This window comes from Leuciscus leuciscus (assembly GCF_965113295.1).
Source record: "Leuciscus leuciscus genome assembly, chromosome: 1".
NCBI lineage: Eukaryota > Metazoa > Chordata > Actinopteri > Cypriniformes > Leuciscidae > Leuciscus > Leuciscus leuciscus.
This window is the reverse complement of record NC_138725.1, coordinates 72497461-72519635: the sequence shown is the minus strand read 5'-3', so window position 1 is coordinate 72519635 and position 22175 is coordinate 72497461. Positions and strand designations below refer to the sequence as shown.

The 22175-nt window shown below is 39.1% G+C and overlaps 2 long non-coding RNA genes across 2 annotated transcripts in view; both read right to left on the bottom strand.

The window, feature by feature from the left end:
- The window catches only part of LOC309512741, a 334001-nt gene that overhangs the window by 240932 nt on the left and 70894 nt on the right, over positions 1–22175 (bottom strand). The window lies entirely within an intron of this gene.
- On the bottom strand, positions 15179–16970 carry LOC309512917. The gene is made up of 3 exons (XR_014211215.1): positions 16807–16970; positions 16591–16723; positions 15179–15608 (listed from the first exon to the last, which is right to left on the bottom strand). It is a non-coding gene; the product is annotated as an uncharacterized lncRNA (long non-coding RNA).

The window sequence follows — 22175 nt, the reverse complement described above, 5'->3', positions numbered from 1 at the left end:
GTGTCACTCGGAGCTCCATTCATTTCCATTGGAGACCTGACTGATGCAAATTCATGCTGAGAAATTTTGTTTACACGACAGCAATTTACTAAAAACGGAAAAGCTTTTCATTCGCATTTTTCACGTACAGATGACAACATTGTCAAAATGATCCCTGTTCACGTCCTGTTCATGCCAGGCCAGTAGATGGTGATGCCACTTTGTAAAGAAACACTACGTGCTATATGCTATATATGACTGAACATGTAATATGTATGCGCATGATGTCACCGTTTTCACAACGTCATGTTTTTTGTAGTTTACACAGAGACAATAATGGTATTGTTTACAAAAACTAAAACCAATTTTCAAAAGCTTGCATTTTCAGGCCCCCCAAATGCCATTGTCATGCAAATAAACGGCTGAATTTTTTTGAATTGGCTCAACTACAAAAGATTTGTTACAGAATAGTTGCACCTCTCCAGAAAACAATTTTTATTTATTTTTAATTTTTTTGTGTCACAGACAACTTATTTTCAGTTCGTATAGCTGAGTCAACAAGAAAAAGCAAGGGGAAATTAGTACTAAGTTTTTGTTGTTGTTGTTGTAAGAGATTTTTACAGTGTGTTTTTTTGTTGAACCAACACAACAAAATCAGTCATTTCAACTTTTTTTAAGTTGTGTTTTTTACGGTAGCATAATTACAAGTAAAATTCTAAACCAATCCCTAACCTTAACTGTAACTCTATAGTAAGTACATGTAGTTAATTAATATTACTTATTTGAATAATTACAATGTAACTACGTCACCTTAAAATAAAGTGAAACCAATTTCAAATTTTAAATAAAATGTTAAATCAAATACTGTATGACCTTTGTTGTATTATGAATTTTGTACTTATCTGCCACAATTAAATATGTTTTTTAATTAACTTATATTTTCTCAGCAAATATTGATTTGTGAGATTAATTTTAATAATTATTCAGCATATTATTGGCCTGTATTTAATTATTGATTAATAATGATTACTCCGCTGAGATTCGGTGTTATGTTAGATATATAAGTAAATAAGTTCTCACATCAATTTTTTTTCATTTTTGACTCATTAAAGTGAAGAAAAGTCTAGTTGCATAACGAGTTTGTTTTCAGTATTACGTTCATTAAAGTTTCACTTCATCCATAAGTTGCGTCTCACTTCCAGGGTCTCAGCAGGTTCCATATTCGATGGCTATGAACAATGTTCCTGTGGGATCTCCACACCCACAGCCTCCACAGAAGCGAGCGTGCGTCCCAGCGGCCCACTCCTCCATCCTCTGCTCCTCCTGGGCTATGAGACTGCTGGAGCCTGAAGCTGCCCACCCTCCTGCACCTTTTACCCTCCAAACAACCACAAACACTGACTCACTGAAGACTCCTCGTGGCTTCCATCAAACCGCAAACCTCCACACTTCGTGATTTTTAACAACTTCTGTTTAATATAAGAATTAAAGGAACCGTGAAGCTTAAAATGGTATAAAGCCCAAATGGAGTGCAGACTTTGCTTTTTCTGTGATGGAGCTAAAGCTACAGAATTCTGAAGAATGGATTTAAAGTGATAGTTCAGTCATGCATTTAACGTCTGTCATCATTTACTCAAACTCATGAAGTTCCAAACCTGGGGTGCGTTTCCGAAAGCGTCGTTAGCCAACTATGTTCGCAAGTTCCGTCGTTATCAGCATAGTTCAACGAGTCAGTGTTTCCCGAAGCCATCGTTCTAACGAACATTCGCAAACAGCATCACAAAGTTGTGTAGTTGGAACGACAGCTCTCGACCTGTGTTTAGAAGCAGAGTTTCTAGTTTGCATGACATGTGGACTCAATAAATCCTTATCTTGAGCCAAATAAGCAAGCTGACATCCAGTGCAACCTGTGTCTTTTATTTAGATTAGAATACATTCAAATGTAGTTTACGTCTTTTAGTTTGTCAAGAGATTTAAAGCACCGTTTTTGAAGACTGCGCATGTGCGAACGTGCTCTACCACGTAAGAACGAGCCTATGATTGAATCTGGAAATAAAGCAAAATAACTGAGAAAAATGAGAAATAGTCCTCAGATGCCATGTCTGTAATTTATAGCAAAACATCTAGCGTTAATTTGAACTCAAACAAGATTCATTAAAAGAAGGTATTTTATTACTCCACCACGTGCGTGACGTCATAAACCAACATGGTTGAACGACCAATTTGCGACAATATGGTTTCGGGAAACAGTCGTGACTAGCTAGTTGATTTCTTCAACGATGCATCGCACTATGGTGGTTAAGCAGCGAGTTACGTCGTTGTTCGGGAAACGCACCCCCGTATGACTTTCTTTCTTCTGTTGAACGTAAAAGAACGGTAACACTTTATTTCGGTCTACGGCATTCTACTGTATAAGTAACTTTGCAACTAAATGTCAACTAAAGTGTTACCTATTTTAAGTGATTTTAATATTCTAAGTTACTTTAACTCAAAGGTAGCCAAAAAATTGCAATAATGTCAAATTAAAGGTTTTATTTTACATATCAAGTAACTGTTTTAATACACTTTTGTCCTCACTGTAAAAAAAAGGACAATGAACTTGAGTGTATAAGTCTTTTTAACTTAAATTATACAAAACCAACTTTACAGAATGAGTTGAGTCTTGTATAACTTATAAAAAAAGTCACGGCGTCCTGTGGAGGGTGCTCTGGGAGTATGGGGTCCGGGGCCCTTTGCTAAGGGTTGTCCGGTCCGTGTACAACCGGAGCAGGAGCTTGGTTCGCATTTCCGGCAGTAAGTTCCTTGTTCCTGGTGCATGTTGGACTCCGGCAGGGCTGCCCTTTGTCACCAGTTCTGTTCATAATTGGACAGAATTTCTAGGCGCAGCCAGAGGCCGGAGGGTGTCCGGTTTGGGGACCACACGATTTCGTCTCTGCTTTTTGCGGATGATGTTGTCATTTTGGCATCATCAGACCAGCACCTTCAGCATGCACTGGTACGGTTTGCAGTCGAGTGTGAAATGGCTGGGATGAGAATCAGCACCTCCAAGTCCGAGGCCATGGTTCTCAGTTGGAAAAGGGTTGGTTTGCTCGCTTCAGGTTGGTGGAGAGTTCCTACCTCAAGTGGAAGAGTTTAAGTATCTTGGGGTCTTGTTCACAAGTGAGGGAAAGATGGAACGGGAGATTGACAGACGGATCGGTGCAGCTTCTGCAGTAATGCGGTCGATGTACCGGTCTGTCGTGCTGAAGAAAGAGTTGAGCCGCAAGGCGAAGCTCTCGATTTACCGGTCGATCTACGCTCCTACTCTCACCTATGGTCATGAGCTGTAGGTCATGACCGAAAGAACAAGATCCCGGATACAGGCGGCCGAAATGAGCTTTCTCCGCAGGGTGGCTGGGCGATCCCTTGGAGATAGGGTGAGGAGCTCGGTCACTCGGGAGGAGCTCAGAGTAGAGCCGCTGCTCCTCCACATCGAGAGGGGCCAGCTGAGGTGGCTCGGGCATCTGTTCCGGATGCCTCCTGGACGCCTTCCCGGGGAGGTGTTCCGGATGCGGCCCACCGAGAGGAGACCCCGGGGAAGACCTAGGACACACTGGAGGGATCATGTCTCCCGGCTGGCCTGGGAACGCATATGTGTCCCCCCGGAAGAGCTGGAGGAAGTGTCTAGGGAGAGGGAAGTCTGGATGTCTCTGCTTAGACTGCTGCCCCCGCGACCCGGCCCCGGATAACGGAAGAAGATGGATGGATGGATGGATGGATGGATGGATGGATGGATGGATGGATGGATAAATTGCTAAACTTCATTATTACAAATATATTTAAATACATGACAAATCATATTTCAATATAAATGACATTAAAGTATATTATTGTTTCTATAATTGCTTGTCAGTTTATTCTGCAGACACTTTACATTTCAAAGGCAATAGAAGTAATAATAAAATTACATATTAAGATGCACTTGGGGATATTTAATTTAATTTTATCAATCAATAAATTCCTCTTGAAACAAACTTTGTTGTATTATTTAAATTTAATACTGTGAAGCTGCTTTGATACAATCTGTATTGTGAAAAGCGCTATACAAATAAACTTGACTTGACTTGACTTGACTTCAGTCCTACTTAAGTGAGTAAAAAAAAAAAAAAAAAAAAAAAAAATCCAAAGTTCAACTAACTGCTTTGAATAAATTTAACCTGTACATTACGTTCAAAGTACCACATTAGTGTTAGCTGGATACTTGTTCAAATTAGCCAGATTATTTAATGAAAGATAGACTTAAACACTGACACTGCCCAACATTTCTGTTTAAAAAAATCTTAGCATTAATTCAATTTTAAGTTTAAGACTTTTGAAGTCTTCCAAGATGAAGGAGATACAGATTGCAGGATGCTTTTGCTTCACATGGGCTACATTGACACAGCCACACAAAACAGTTGTCATGTTTGGTGTGGTAAATATGAATCTTTTAACACTGAATTAAATTAACTTCAGACTGTGTGAATCTTTGATTATCTAAGTTTCTGGCCACAGTCTTGCAGAAGGACAGAATCCACTCTCTCATTTCTTCAATTAACTGTTTCGTTTTGAACCTGTCATCCCCCCACTGAGAATTACTGTCAAATTGATCCCGTTCTTTTTCTCCTGTTATACATAATTCATCCTCATTTATTGAGTTTAACACTTAAATAGAGCACATCTTTCAGTTTAAAACTCTCCTGCTTTGTTTTATGCCCTGTTTGCTCTTCTCCATCTTAGATTTTTGTAATGCAGATCACATAGCCTTTCACTAAATCTCTGCAGACTTTCTCTATGGCCTGTCAAATATCTCACAGTTAATACACCCCACAACTATTGTTCCTCACAGTTTGTGAGCGCGCTAGTTAGAGTGTGTGTCCATTGGAGCCTGCTGTGCAGCTGGAGTTTGTCCCAGTGCTGGAGGGGGTCTGTATGAAATCTCTGGCCTGCCTTTCATCATCACTCCTCTCCACATGGGCATGAAGCTTGACCTTGCCTCATGGACAAGTGATTTTATCTTGGTTAAATCCATCTCCAAATTTGAATATGAAGACTGAAGTCACTTCAAGGAATGGCTTCCCTTGTGAAGAAGAATTACACTTAAGCATACTTTTAAAAAGACTATTTATTACAGGAATAACATAATTTAAAAATATATATACTTAAGTGCAAACTGAACACTTAATTGCAATTAAATGACACTGTATTTTTATTAAAATTTATATTAAATGCAATTTAGAGTGGTTTTGACCCGCTTAAGTAGGACTTAAGTACATCTTTATATGTTATTTCAGAATTACCTCTATTGTCTCTGAAATATGGTTAAAGTTACTGATGAATTTAGTGACAAACATTTATGGTAAACTTAAATATACTTTAAAGCAGTTTCTATTGAAACTTCTATGCCGTGTATTACAATTGCATGCAATTACAATACATTTGTAATCACACATTTGTAATTAAGCTGCAATATAATGTGCATGTAATGTATTGTAATATCTGTTAGTCAAAACATCAAAATAAACATGATAAAAGACGGTTACACTGTATTTTAAGGCGAAGGTGACTATATTTTGCAGTGTAATTAAATAATAACTGAGTAATATTAATTAAGTACATGTACCTACTATAGGGTTAAGGTTAGGATTAGTTACTTGTAATTATGCATGATTTACTATTATTACTATAACGTGTAACTAATATTAATCCTAACATAATCTTAAAATGAAGTGTTACCCAAAAGATTATTAAACAAATAAAAGTATAAAACGTACATTAAAGTACAATTTTTAAGTAGTACACTTTTTAAAAGTAGACTTAAGTATATATGTTTTATGTACTTTTAAGATTCGCAGTACAAGTGTACATTCAATACAATTAAGAACACTTCTTTTTCACAAGGGTTATATTTGTCTTTTACAGGCTTGGACCAAGGGGCAACATTCTGATCTGAAAAATGAAGCCTACCCGGAAGTGCGAAAAACTGCAATACATCGAAAATCCGCTAGGGGAAGGTCCCAAAAGGGAGCAAATGTCCATAGCCCCCATGTTAAAATGTCCGTTTTCACAGCATAAAATCATGTTTTTACAGGTTGGTCCCATGGACTTTTATTGGATTTTTCGATAGGTTCCGAGTGCCTGACAACGGCGAGGGTAGTGAATTTTTTTCTAACTCGTTAGTTTAGATAGTATTTAGATATAAAATGTATGACAATAAGGGCGTGGTTAACTTTGATTGACAGCTTGATTGACAGCTGAAAGGCAGAATGACAACATAAGAAGCGCCATTTTTTAATACAGTTGACATATAATACTACTGTTTCTGTATCATGAAATGTAGTTTTAAGAGTTTTTCAGGCGAGAATGTAGTTGTTTAAAGCTCAAATCTGTGGTTTATTTATAAAGATTTATGAAAATTGTATCCAGTTGTGAGATCCAGCGATGACCGGGCGCTCGGCGCGATGTACCCCGCCTGGAGCAGCCTTTCATCGGCTAGACGTTTTGAGGTTTGCCGCGGACTCTGGCGTCTCTGTAGTGGTTAAACATGAGATATAATTCGTCTTGTCTATATCTAACGGGCGATTTTTGGTCTCGTGAATCTATAATTTGTTCCCTGGGCAATCGTTTTGGCTGAGGGGAAGTTTCATAACTTTATAACCTATATTTAACTTGTACCGTTGTATGGTTAGACTAGATCGAGCGCTGACTTTTTATGTTTGACTGAATTGTTTGCTTTATTTGTATAGCTTCTTGTAACTTTACCTTTTACTTATACTTTTATAATAGCTAATATTGATAAAACTGAAATTTAACAAAAAGAGACTGGGTTGAGTTTTGTCATTTTAAATTTTAATACAACGAAGATGATCTGTAATGTTGTTTACTGCAACATCTGTTGTTTAGTACAAATGCACATATTGCCTGGACCATATTAAAATGTTTAATATTTTTATATTATATTTAAAACGAAAAGAGGCAGGTTTGTGTTTTATATTTCGTTTTGTTATAAATAGGCAAACGTTATGTGCAGTGAATATAATCAATACGCGTTGCCTGAACCACATTTGTGTGGCTATAATGTTTAAGATTTCTTTAAATGAAAACGAAAAGAGTTAGTATGGTGTTTTATAACATATTTCGTTGCCTAAAATATACACAGAGATAACCGGAGTAGCAGAGCGAGCTGAGTGACGCGCGCTGCGTCAGAAGGTGGGCGGGGTTAGGGTTTCCCAAGATTTTCCAAGATGGCGCCGCCCATACCCCCCATAAACGGCTTCAAACCCGTTCTTCAGAAAGTCTATGGGTGACGTCACAGACGCTTTGTCCATATTTTTTACAGTCTATGGCTTGGACACAATGACCAGAGCTGAAGTAAAACTCAAACACGAGGGTTTATTTGAAGATATGGCAGAAACTCAATGCATAACAGGTTAATGATGATATTGGAGATCGAACAGAGACTTGTTAAAATCTGGGGTCTTTGTCTTACAGAACTGTTGGAGCACACACACACACACACACACACACACACACACACACACACACACACACACACACACACACACACACACACACACACACACACACATAAAGGGATATAGTGCTGGTAATGAGGGCTGTTGAGTGTGCGTGGTTAAAGGGATAGTTCACTTTGAAATTAAATTTTGGTATGTTTTAGCTTACCTCAAGGGCATCCAAGATGTAGGTGTCTTTGTTTCCGCAGTAGTTTCAATTTTTATATTTTTAGGTCAAACCGTTCTTGTCTGTCAGTCATATAATGCAGGTCTATGGTCATTATCTCAAAGAGCATGCACAGAGTCCAAATTAAAACAATTCCCCATCGTCCAAATTAAACAATTCCCCATCGTAAGTACACATTGATGGCCTTAGACACGAAACGAGCGGTTTGTGTGAGAAAATGAACAGTATTTATCGTTTTTACCTCTTGTACACAACCAGGCGCTTGCGCAGACTAAGCCAGAATGCGCGCACACGTCACACACCAGGAAGCGCGCGCGCCCTCAGATCACTTGGACGTGGCTGTGTACAAGAGGTAAAACGATATAAATACTGTTCGTTTTCTCACACAAACCGCTCGTTTCGTGTCTTAGGCCATCATTGTGTACTTACGATGGGGAATTGTTTAATTTGGACTTCTCTGTGCATGCTCTTTGAGGTGGTGACCATATAGACCTGCATTATATGACTGACAGACAACAATGGTTTGACCTAAAAATATCAAAATTGAAACTACTGCGGAAACAAAGACACCTACATCTTGGATGCCCTTGAGGTAAGCTAAAACATACCAACATTTACTTTCAAAGTGAACTATCCCTTTAAGTGCCAGAGAGGATGATGGGAAATGTAGTCTGTAATCAGTACTCTGGTGAGTGTGATGGTTGGAAGAGTGAGGGAGAACCTGGCATGATCGTGACAACATTAAGCTGTATTATAACTATATTATAAAAATATTTTAACACTGAAAAAACTAAAATTTACACTTTATTTTAAGATGTCCTTGTTACAGTGTAACTATACATTTACGTGTATGTACTGAGTAATATTAATTAACTACATGGGTTAGGTTTTGGATCAGGGTTTGAGGATAGATTACCCTATCCGAAGGCGTCTTGGTATTCAGGACGTTACGTGAACATTGAATTTGGATGTGTTTTGATGGATTTCCTACCTTCGGTATACATCCAGAGAAGGCGGTATTATTCATCTGTCAGACAGATCCATTGGGTCCAGCATGCATGTATTATGGCAATGTAATCTAACACTGGATCTTGTTTTCGTTTCCTACGGCTTTTAATAATTTATGTCAACCGAGCGAATGTTTTCAAGCAAGCGTAATTCGGCCTGCTTGAGTATGTTTGCACAACAGTGAATTAAACTTTCTGCTTGTTTCTAGTGCAGATATGAGATCTTTGTTTTTGACTAGCATTGCCAATAGCTTTTAAAAGCCTGGCTGCCAAAATAGAAATGGATTGCATGTTCCTGCGTTTAATTTAGAAAGTTCATAAAGAAAGTTTGCTTCTTGACCCTGATAGAAGTTCTGAAGGAAGAATATTTATGCCACTGTCCTCTGAATGGTCTCTGATTAAAAAACAAAAACACACTTTATCTTGCAAAGGATCATTGCTATTAGACTATTAAATGTCAATTCAGTAATTAAAGGGACTCTGAATATAATTACCTTCTTCTAAACCTTCCTCTAAACCACATTCACGCAAACACATGCTGGGATAGACCTGGCAAGTGGTAAATGTCTCTGCAATGGCATATTGTAAAGGCCGAGTTCAATCAGCGTGCAAGGTGAAAACTTGCAAATAAGCAGGAAACAATTAAGTGTAAATGTAATGAAAACCATGGTAATGGCTTTATAAGATCTGCCTGGCTAAAGAATAAGTTCTATTAACATCTAAGCACCTTCATAACACACAAACCCAGCTCCAGGCCTACACAAATTAAATGAAATTGTACTGAGAAGTGTGTTGTGCCATTCAGTGCTATGGTTTTCATATGAGCTCAAAAGCTGTAATGGCCCATCTCAAGTTTAAGAAAAGAAAAGAGAGCCGTGGGAGTGGAGTGAGGTCGGTGGAACGAAAGCTGATGAGAGACACTTGTATGACACATTGGTCCCAATGTGTCCCACGGACAAGCTCTGGAAGGATATAGGGAGGAGCTACGGCAGTGGAAGGCGAGATCACCAGGCCTGGGATATTTCAGTTTTATGGACGATATTCAGCAGAAAGGCCAGTGCCGGTTTTGTTTTGTTGTTTACGTTTTATTTTGTTATTGAAGTTTGTGTTCAACATTTCCCGGTACCCGTCTCCTTTTTTCATGAACTTGAACTTTGCTACAGTCTGGTTCTTATTCATCAGAGTGGCACTGACACCTATCAGAATAAATGCATGTTTATTTACTGATGATGCTTTACACCAGAGGAAAATGTTTGTTGTTTGCTTTTTTAAAAATATTAAGTCTTGACTGTTAAACCCTGTGCTTATTTGTTTTCCTTTTTTGTGGTGTTGAAGGCCAGCTAGTAAAGAGCTCTGCAGGTAAACCTCACTCCCCTGGCCTCAAGAGGCGCACTAGCGACTGACGCTAAAGCAGGAGTCGGCACTGGCACGAGACAATAGCTAAAGATGTGTAAGTATTTAAGTATGTATTTCATTTAAATAAAGTAAAGTGATGCTGGTTTGAACCCCACTAGGAGCGGTGCGAGTAGGACCAGTTACATTGGTGCCGTGACCCGGATGGGAGTGAGGTTCAGGGGGGTGAGTGTAACAGAGGCCAGCTAGTAAAGAGCTTTGCAGGTAAACCTCACTCCCCTGGCCTCAAGAGGTGCAATAGTGACTAATGCTAGAGGCTGCAGTCTTTAGCGTTCTTGTTAGCATGCCCACCTCAATCGCCAGTGACGCTGGTTCGAATCCCGCTCAGAATGATGTGAGTACGACCAGTCGCATTGGTGCCGTGACCCGGATGGGAGTGAGGTTCAGGGGGGTGAGTATAACAGAGGCCAGCTTGTAAAGAGCTGTGTGAGTAAACCTCTCTCCCCTAGCCTCAAGCTGTGCAATAGCGACTGATGCTAGAGGCTGCGTCCTTATTAACGCGCCTGCCTCCCATGCTGGTGATGCTGGTTTGAATCCCGCTCCGAGCTGTGCGAGTAGGACCAGTTACATTTGCATGACATCTAAGGAACATCAAAGGCAACAAAGGATAGATTATGCTGTCTGCAAAAATCAGCCAAATGAAGACATCTTTGTAGACAGGATGTTTGAGAAAAGTTTTAACTTTTCACAAGTTTAAGAAAAGAAAAGAGAGCTGTGGGAGCGGAGCGAGGCCGGTGGAATGAAAGCTAATTTCATCTGTATCTGTAATGCTTTTCCTGCATTTGCTATTCAGCATTTTTAATAATTTAACATCTTTTAATTAAGCTGGGAAAGGTGAAAGTTTTTCATATTAAAACAAGTATAAATTAACTTTTTTTTTTATATACTTTAAGTATAACACATCACTTTTAAAATTGTGTTGGATATTGTGTTTATTTAGATTTATGTGTATGTCCCTGTCAAAAGTGCTTTGAAACTTTTTGGTGAGGGAAAAATTACTTGATTCTGTGTACACCTAGATCTAATTAATGTTTTTATATTAATTTAATATACACAGTACACACATATTGAGTATAATGGCCATACACAGAGTATAACATTTTTTAAGAAAAAAATGAGGTCAGACAATCTGGCGAGCCACACATCTGCAGCCACACACACACTGACGTCATGGGAGAGGTGTGTAGGTATCACTGATTCATAGAGCAACATCTGGACTTGCTATTTAGAAATTAATCCCTGTGTTAAATATGCTTGTGCCTTAACCTGATTCGGGCATGAGAGGGAGACACAGATGATGTTGACTATGTTTTATTCCCTTACAGTGACTTATCATTCCACCGGCATGCCTGTGTTTCATCTTCGTGATTAAATCCTGTCACACACGTCACCTCTCTTGACCCCATGTGGGTCACATGGAAAATCACGGCTGTTTATATCACAGCATAACCAATCTGGGAATTAAAAAAAGAAATTAATTTAGGCCCGGTTTCATAGACAGGGCTTAGATTAAACCAGGATTAGGCCTTAGTTTAATTAGGGCATTTAAGTAGCTTTCATAAACTTGCATCTAGAGACAAAACAATGGCACTGACATATTTCAATTAAAACATTTCTGTCACGAACTGCTCCGAGACAAGGTTGAGGATCCAAATGCAGTATTTATTGAACAGGATAATCCAATGACGTAATCCAAAGTACAGGCAAGGTCAAGCACAGGCAGTCCAAACAAACAAACACAACAAGGCAGGGAACACAGGCAAAAGAGTAATCCACGGAACAGGCAAGAAATCAAAAACCAAGAGACATGAAACCAGGGAGAATGCTCGAAATTGCAGTGTAACACTAAACAAGACTTCGCAGATAATGAATGAGAAAACCAGGCTTATATGGGGTGAGCTAAACAAGATGAGACACAGGTGAATGTGATATTGGATGATGAGTCCAGGCAGTGAGTTATGGGAAATGTAGTTTGTGAGGGAATGACAATAGTCTGATGTGGAGCGCCCTCTGGTGGCTCTCAAGGTCACTCCAGCTGGTGACCGTAACAATTTCAGTTAAAAAAACATGCATTTTAATCTGGATAGGCTTAGCCTTGTCTGTGAAAGCGGGGGTTTGTTTGTTAGTCAACACATCAAAATAAGTGCCAAAAAGTATTTTGATAAATACTTTTATCAAATAAGCTGTATAATAAGTACAATTTAAAGTATTGCAAAAGATTATTGAACCATAATGATTACATATTACATGATTTAAAATGTACTTTAAAGTAAAACTTTTAAATTTGACATTATTACAAAGTGCACTGTTTAAGTGTTCTTCAGTGTGTTAAGAAACATCGTCATGAAAGTTTACTCTCTTTTAATGCACTTTTATTTCATTTACGGACGTCATGACATGAAAAGTTGTGATTTTCTTCCCTATTGTGATGTGTATCCGAGTGAAGCGGTTTCTAGAACAAGATAAAAAGTAGGGCGGGACTTGATTTTGTCGATGGGGAATTGGATGGTTTCAGTTTGCTTTTGCTGTGATCTCATGTGAGTGACAGGTTGACCCGCCCTCACGTCAGGGAAGGTGATGAAAGTCAACTATCTGGGCCAAGAATTTATGCTTGAACAAACTGCAAAGACTACAATCAACGGCCAACAAGTCTATTTGTTCTGTAAATCTCTATACCAGTAGGTGTATTTTATATTTGTCATTTAAAGGTGCTCTAAGCGATGTTGGGTGACGTCACTTCTTGTTGACGTTCGAAGTATTGTCAAACAAAAGGGAGGCTAGCTCGACCCTCCCTCTCCTTTGCTATTTTTTCATCGGAACATCGTCTCTTTGGTCGTGTGTCGGCCATATCAAAATTCAAGAGAGTATAATTCTAATGTTAGTCGTTGTCGTTGTCTAGGACATCTCTCCTCTAGCTAACTTTCCTCTTCATGCTTCTCTCTCCTCCACTCCCCACACCCCCCTTCATGTGCACGCGCACTAACCCCCCAACAGGAACACTGTTATGTTTCGTGGTCCAGGCTGGGCCAGTTTGTTTTTGTTGCCGTTTGTGGAGCCTGGGCTGTCTACAGAGACCGCTTTTTTTTACAGTGTGTTCAGGGCACAGGCAGCTAGCGGATAGTGAGGAGATGTTTGCTGGATGTGACAAAAAATGTTTCGGCCTAAAAAACGTGTGACATTGCTTAGAGCACCTTTAACAAGGAAAACTGGAAGAGGTAATAATGTGGGTATAAAGCAGGTACTTACCATTTTCAAATCAATATCGTTCACCACAGATGGAAAAAAAAATTATAATATATATTATTAACATAATAATAAATAACAGCATGAGGGTGATTAAATAATGACTACAATTTGAGTGAACTTTGTATGCACATTGAAAACTTCAACTATGGAAAAATCTTCTTGTTAGTCACAACACCTACATGCCTGACAAAATCTGAAGTTTATTTCCTCTCAGCATTCTCTCCTGGGTTTTATCCAAAAAAACTCACCTCAGATTTACTTTTCTCCTTGCTGTTTTCGTTTTCTGGTTCCCTTTCTCTCTCAGTTATCATATTCTCTAATTTTGTTGGTGCTGCTAGCTGTAGCTTTTAGATCCCAGCTCTTGTTTTAATAAAAGTGAAGAACTATAACCGAGCACCTCTGCCTTCTAGCCAGATAATCCCTGGTGATGAATAACTTTTGGCATTCTCACTGTGAGAAGTATTGCAATATTGCGGTGAAACTACATGATTTCCATCCGGTGAGCATGGCATGAGCATTATTAAAGGTCCTATGACATGAAATTTTCACTTTCTGAGGTTTTTTAACATTAATATGAGTTCCCCTAGCCTGTATATGGTCCCCAAGTTTCTAAAAATTTCAATCGGTGTAAATCGAGCTTTTGCTATCTTTCTCTGCCTTTGAGAAAATGGAGGCTCATACGCGCTGATCTTGAATCTCCTCCTTATGACGTCATAAGGAGGAAATGTTACCTCCCCTGTCTCTGCTTTGCCCGCCCAGAGAATATTTTCCGCCCATGAGAAAATGCACTAGGAAGTAGGAACGCACGCGCGCGCGCGATTTTAGTTTGTCCACGAGAGATATTATGGCTTTTGAGCGAGCGAAGCATAACAATTGCTCAATAATTGGATGTACAAATGAACACCGAAGGGTCAATACAGAGCTGGGCTTGCTGAACGTCTGAAACTAAAGTCTGGATCACTCTCTTTGGCTCAGCTACACACCTCGGACAAGTAAGTCAACTAATGATATATAAGTGTGTTGCTTTACTGTTTATGGTTACCTAGATTTTACACGTAGAATGTGGCTGTAACATTATCTATGCAGCTATGCAGTTTATGTGTGTGAATACACACACTGTAACGCGAGTGTTGTACACGTCTTTGTTATTTGGATAACCGTTTTCCTGTTGGTTATATGGCGCGCGCGATATCCGCATTTCAAGATCGCAGAACTTGATGTAATTGTAATAAGATAAATACAGACGTTACAGATCTCTCATGAAAAGGCAACAGTAGGTTAGCATTAGCTACAAGATAATAACTGTAAACCATCCGAATAAAGTACCGTATCTAGACATAATATTTTAAACTAACCATTCGGAAACGTCCTGCTGGAGCCGCTGAGTTGCAACTTCTTCATCCGTTGCTTCTCCATCTGGATCAGATTCTGTGTCAAACTGAAATGCTTGAAAGACTGCGTGTCTTCGTGCCATTGCTATATCCAACGTAAACATGCACACCACGTTACCGTTGCGCAAGATGGTCAAGGCCACACCCACCCTCCACCTTGCGCCGCCTTTCTCCTCCTTATTAGTATTTAAAGCTACAGACACCGAAACGGCCTGTCTGAAGGAAGCTCATTCTGGGACTGGCTTGTAGTGGCTATAATTCTGCACTGAGGCTGAATTTTTGGAAAGAGATTTCAGATACAGTACTAGGGATCACTAATGACTATATTAAAGCCTACAAAAAGTAGCATGTCATGGGACCTTTAAGGTCTTCGTGAATTGAGGTCTATGTGGAATAGCTAGTGTGGCGATGCAGAGAGGCAAACAGTACTGAGGAGGTTATAGTCTAGGTGGAACCTGCCCCAAAAACACCGACTACGCCACCCTGGGAATTTCACCCAGAGAATGATTTTCTTTATTTCCTAATTGCAATACTATTGATTCACTTAAGGACACACAGGTAAGTGAACAATTCAGCCAGAGACGAAGTTAAAATTTTGAAAATGGGCAACAAGTTTTATTCAATAATTTAAAACACAATTCAAAACACATTCATACTTGCTGCAGAGGCTTACCGGTGGGGGAGAAAGGAGTCACAAAGGCACAAAGGAATCCCAAGAAAGGTCACCATGTGAACACACACAAACACAAAAACAACAGTGAACACAGCAAAGAAAACGGAGTAGACAACACAGCACGCAGGAAGGGGATACCACCACCCGGACACCAACACCACCACCTTTGGCTCTCAGCAACTGAAACGGACACAACACACACGATCAAAGGGGATTCACTCAACAGAAAGAAAAATCAATGTAATATTTAAATGAAGAAAACAAATTGAAATAATCTTAAACACAAAATAACCAAACTGCCAGAACCAGCAATGGTTCCAGAAGGCAGCTAGTACACTAAAAAACAAAACAAAATATCAATTCTAAGACACTTCTCAATAAACAAAGAAAAACAAAATAAACATGAATTAAAGTACAATGAAACCTTGGCCAAGGAAAACAAATTCAGTAATAAGACAGAATAAAATATAAACAAATGTATTAACTGGATTAGGTTATCTAACGAGATAAACTAAAATCACTGATAAAGAAACAACTAGAAATACAAATTAACTAAATTGAAAACAAAATAATAGAAAGGAAATATAAACACAACCCAAATTATAACTGTAAAGAGCCAACCCCTTCAGCGGCATTCAAACAGTTAAAATACTGGCCCACGTTAAACTGGAGGCTCACACATTCGACCGTATGGCCGGGATTGCACAGTGGCCGTCAGGCAGAACGGGCGGGCAGCGATCAAGTGGAGTTGGTAATGCAATGTTCAAAATCTGCGTTAGGCAGACAGCTATGCAGTGATCGAGTAACGTTGGGGTTGCTGGTACGTAATGTTCAAAACACACATGAGGAAACAGCTTGTCCAGGACGGGCAGGCAGCGCGATCGAGTGAAGTTGCTGATACACTGTACAAAATGGACACGTTAGGCAAGCAACACTCAAGGACGGACGTGCAGCAATCAGATAATGTTAAAGGTTGATGGTACACTGTTCAAAATGCACATTAAACAAACAGCAATCCAGGCAAAACAGCAGCTAGTGAATAAATGCTCTGCGGTCGACGTCAATCTCCAGTTGAACCAGCCCGGTTCCTGTTAGTTATTTAAAAAAAAAGGAATTACCCCCAAATCAAACAGATAAATCCTACACCATGTATCCTACATACCAATCAAGCAGCGTTTTGTATCACCCAAGAGGAGGCAGCTCAAAGGGTACAAACAGTACAGGCAGCTTTCAGTAACATCCGCTTTTGAATGCGTTGAACGACGGAGTGAAGGACTGACCCGCCAACCGGAGATCTATGAGCGTTCAATGCATAGTAAACATGACGGCAGCAGATAACAATGGAATAAGTTCAAAGACAGCAGAGTCGCTACTTTACCTGTAGACGCGCAGAGCAACGCACGGAGTGAGTGACCCGGAAGTATGACACTTCCGTCACCAGCGAGCAAGAGGGCAGTCAAAGGGGACTACTACCTGTATTTATGGTGGGGCCTGTGGCAGTGATTGGCCAAAAGAACGCCAGCTTGTTACAAGTTAACTCATACTGCTACACTAGGAATGACACTTACTAGCGGCCAGTTCAAGACAGCTTATTAGTATTATTTACGGAAAGTCACGGCCAATAAAAAAACTCGGTGTAAATGGGACTGGAAAAGTAATTATTTTTCTTCTTAGCTTAAACAAGTTTAAAAAACTTTTGTAATTACTTTAATAATACTCTACACCACTAAAAGAAAAGCTTTACATCTGACCAATGCTAATGTTCAGGTAGCAATAGCATAATCGACCAGGTTTGTTATGTATGGTTGTTTGTTTGAAAGGACACACTCCAGAACTATACGATATGATTCATCATCTCTCAAATCAGAGGTGAGCCTTTAATAAAAAACAAGTTTGGTTCAAGTGGGACTTCAAGCGGGAAGTAGTGTCAGGAAGGAATGACAGTTAATTATGTGGAAATGAAACATGGTTAAAGTGCATGCTACTGCATATCACATCTATGACACAGACTGGACACACTGTAATAATGTGTTAAATTACAATATGACAGCAATCACTATGGATCTTCTATCGCATCTGCTCGTCTCAGTGACAGGCTCTGATGTTTCATGTCAGTGCTGGCTGAGAGTGTGTAGATCTGTTGAGCTGAAATATCACTGTGATCAACCAGTGTAGTCTTTATGACTTGATTTCAAAGTCAAAGGTATTGTCCAAATTATATTTTACACAAGTGTTATTAGTGAAACAGGATTTTTAATGGTAATTAATAATGTACGTTGTAGTAATAACATTATGTTTGCAGCCAATTCTTTTTGAGTATGATGCAATAAGCTTTGCACATCTGGATTTGGGGAATTCTGTCATTCTTCTCTGTGTGGTATCCTCTCAAGCTCTGTCAGATTGAATGGGCAGACATTTTCAGGTTTCTCCAGTGATGTTTGGAGCCATTCACAGTCCCTAAGGCTACGTCTACATTAATCCTGATACATTTGAAAACGGCGTTTCCGTATAAAAACACTCCCCGTCCACACTAGCGTTTTCCAAAAGTTTCTTATCCACACTGAAACGTTGGAAAACGCTATGTTCACCTTACAGTGCATGCGGGAATCCTCACAAAAGCTCACTGAGATGATACAGACGAAAAATAAATGATAAAGTTATCGCGCGATTCTTCTGGTAGGATCATTTTATTTAGCAAAATATCTCAGCATTCACTGATGCGTCCAGGTCGCACTCAGTCACCATTATATGTTTGGTCTTAAACGCGACTGCTCTCATGTTTTGCCACAGGACAGCAAATTCTGTCATCTTTGCAGGACTGTGACATGAAGAGTGTGTAAATTTGTGTATATTTTAACAACAGTGTGAAAGTGAATAGCACATAACAGGCACAATACCGGAATAAACATGAATATCTATTGGTATAATATGCATCACATGACAAAACTTACGTCATCGTTTTTAAATACCTCCGTTTTCACAGTCCACACTACCATGCGGAAACGGTGTTTTCAAATTGGAGAGCGTTTTCAAAAAGCGTAGTTTTCATTGATAAAAACGCCGTCTCAGTGTGGACAGAAGGCTGAAACAGAGAGAAACAGATTCATTTTCAAACGAAAACGTTATAGTGTGGACAAGGCGTGTCTTGCGTGGGCAACTCCTGTTTAGCAACCCTGATCAAACTCACTTGTCTGTAGCTTTCTTGTAATCCTGAAGACCTTTATTAGCTTGTTCAGGTGTGTTTGATGAGGGTTGGAGCAACGCTCTGATGGAAAGTGGATCTCGGCTGCCAGAGTTGCCCAGCTCTGGCTCGGGTTCATCGTTCTGTTGAAAACGGTGAACCTTTAGCCCAGTCTGAGGTTCTGAGTGCTCTCGGACAAGGTTTTTAGTAAGTATATCTCTGTATTTTGCTGCATTCTGCATTCAGCTTCATGTTCATAAAAAAAAAAAAAAAAAAAATGTAAAGCATAAGGTTGCAACAAACGTGTTAGATAACTTTAAACCAGTGTGTGTGTGTGTCAGTGAAGAAAGTACATATTAAGAAACCTTATGCTACCGATTTCAGCTCCAAAGCCGTCAGCTCTTACATCCTTATTACAGATTTCTGTTTTTACTCTTCCATTTTCATGCCCTCTAGCTTGATCCCCACCGGAAACTAGTGTTAGCCTCACAATTATGGAATTGCAGAACAAAGCTATTGAATAATATGGATTTCCATGGATTTATTTAATCATTGCCAGATTGAAAAAGAAAGAAAATGGATGACAAATAGATGAGGAGAGAGAAATGAAAAAAAATAAATCCAAACGCCGAAATCGAGATGCAAAACTAAAGCCTTTTTTTGCACAGGCCCTATGATTATGGAGCAGAATGCCTTGGGATATTATATCTGCTGAATCAGGGTCTATTTTATAACTCTCATCTAAAGATCAATGTTATAGAAATACGTAAACGAAAGACATACTGTACATTCAGTTTAATGCAGTGAACAGCACAGAGATGAATAACTAATGCCTAATTTCATGCTAAATAAGTTCATTAAAGTTTAAACATGCTGTGTGCTTGTATCTATCAGTTTTCTTACTATTCCTCCCCGGAGTCTTTGGCTGCCCTATGAACCGTACATATGGAAACTATGAAATTTGGCACATTTATTGGGGTGGTCCTGAATAGAAATCTGACTAAATTTAGTGTATCTAGGACCAATTATTTAGTGCCAACACCTGTTTAAAAATGTACTTTTCTTTTGGTTATGACTTTTGAACCCTTTGTCCTAGAAATTCAATTCTTAATTCGCTTTATTACTCTTTTCATGCTGATCTCAAAACTCTGCCTATTACAGCAGTCACAATTTTGAATTTTTATTCTATTTTTTTTTTTACTACTTCCAATTTTTTACCAAATTTCGCTCAGATCATCATTGCACAGAACATAATTTTTATTTTTATGCTGAACCAAAATTGGATGAGAGCCTGTATCTTGGTAACAGTTCTATCGAAATAACACTTGGTATGCTACAACATGATCCGAGGGTACATGGCAAATTTGGGATCAGCACCACCTATAGGTCAAGATATTTATTTATTTATTTTTTGCTCATAACTTATGTCATGTTTGTTGACTACATATTGCTTGAGTCATGCCAAATATGTCTACACCAATCTTGCCAGTATAAGACAAACTGCCGGTTCACCATTTCGAAATTTGTCCTAATAATATTATTTCCAACTGTTTCTCCTATTAGCACCATTTTTTTTAGAGATCATCATCAGCATGTTGTGAAGGTGCCTGAAAAGTTGGAAGAGAGCAGCGTCACCTAGTGTTCAGAAGACATATCAAAGATGCTTTTACAAAATAACTTTTAAAAATGTAGCCCAAATTCATAAATTCATTGGTTTGTGCTGATTATGACGATATCTCACATTACATTTTCCAACATTTAGGCATTTTGAGCACTACTACTCCTAAAAATGATTGTCTAATTTGGTTTAAAATCTGCTCATATGATATTTGGACTGAAAAGATTTTTGATACTTGCTACTATTTCCGAGAACCACTTTTCTAAAATTGACCGTGCCTGTGTTTGTTGTCCTATGTTATGTTTTAGTTTAGCATGCTAACCATTTGACATTCTTTCTAACGTCGCACTTTGGCTATAAGGTTAACCGTAAGCATACATTACTGGTTAAGTTAGCTTAGCATGCTAATTGTGTTCTTTCTCACATTTAAAGCTCTGCTCAGAATCAGTGCAAACGTGTATCCTCTCTCAGGCATGGTGTGATAAGCGATGAGGTTATAGGTTTGAATTACACTATATGTGGCACATTGTATACCCTATGAATGTCTCCTGTGTCATTTGACGTGCTTTTTGTATTTGCTGTTTCTGCGGTGCTTGGTCGCGTATCGTTGCAGCTACAGTCAAACCTAAAATTATTCAGACACCAGATATAATTTATTTTTATTTATTTTTTACTAGTGGGTGCATGACACTATAGTTCATTTATGTAAGTTAGGATAGCAAAATAAAGTAAACTGTGACATATTATACCCAGTGACTACCAGTAAAATTTATAAATATTTGGAACTAAAAATTATTCAGACACTTTGACCTGACCATGGTTTGCTGAAGTGTTTTTTTCCTTAATTGCTAACGCAACCTTTTTACACCACAGACTGAACAAAATGAAGCATTGCATGGTAATTTGTTGACCTAAATTGGAATTATCTAATTGTGTACTTAAATTTAACAGCTGGCAGATATTCAACCTAATTCATTTGTGAGACAGTCTAACAGAAGGATGGACAAAACCAGTGAAATATCAACTGATTTAATAACTCTGAGTTATTGTCAAAATGTATTACCATTTTCTAAACTATAGCGAATAAACTGTGATAATGTGAGAAATGTTGAAGGTGTCTGAATAAATTTTGGTTTGACTATAATTTGATCACCTTCCTTCTTTCCTTCCTTCCTTCCTTCCGTCCATCCGTCCTTCCGTCCATCCGTCCGTCCGTCCATCCGTCCGTCCGTCCGTCCGTCCGTCCGTCCTTCCTTCCTTCCTTCCTTCCGTCCGTCCGTCCGTCCTTCCTTCCTTCCTTCCTTCCTTCCTTCCTTCCTTCCTTCCTTCCTTCCTTCCTTCCTTCCTTCCTTCCTTCCTTCCTTCCTTCCTTCCTTCCTTCCTTCCTTCCTTCCATCCTCCCTTCCTTCCTTCCTTCCTTCCTTCCTTCCTTCCTTCCTTCCTTCCTTCCTTCCTTCGACATGATTTGGGGCTTTTTCAAATCTCTGCAATATTAATGCAGTCATACAGTGGTTGTGAAACAAACACTCCATTGAGGTTATCAAAGTTATGAGCATGTTAGTCTTGCATAATCATGTATAATCAAGCACAGCCACTTGAGCGGTCTCTGAACACCAGGGGAGTCTAATGGCGCATGACAGCTTGATTACAGTGCAGGCAATGGGATATGCTATTATGAATAATGTATCTTAATTATTCTTTCTCTTCCTTGTGCTTCCTCCCAGGTGATAACACACACCCAAGAATGCATTCTTATTTATGGAGTCATTATAACAGGCATGCCAGAGTTACATTTGCATGTATCAGTATTCATAGAGCTCTATAAATATGACGGCTTTTGTCAGATAACAGCTCTGCGTCCAATTTAAGGTGTGCATGCTGGCGTGAAGCAACACTTTTATGTCCTGCTGTTTTCAAGGGAGCAGTTTAATGCTGCTTTATCAGTTAG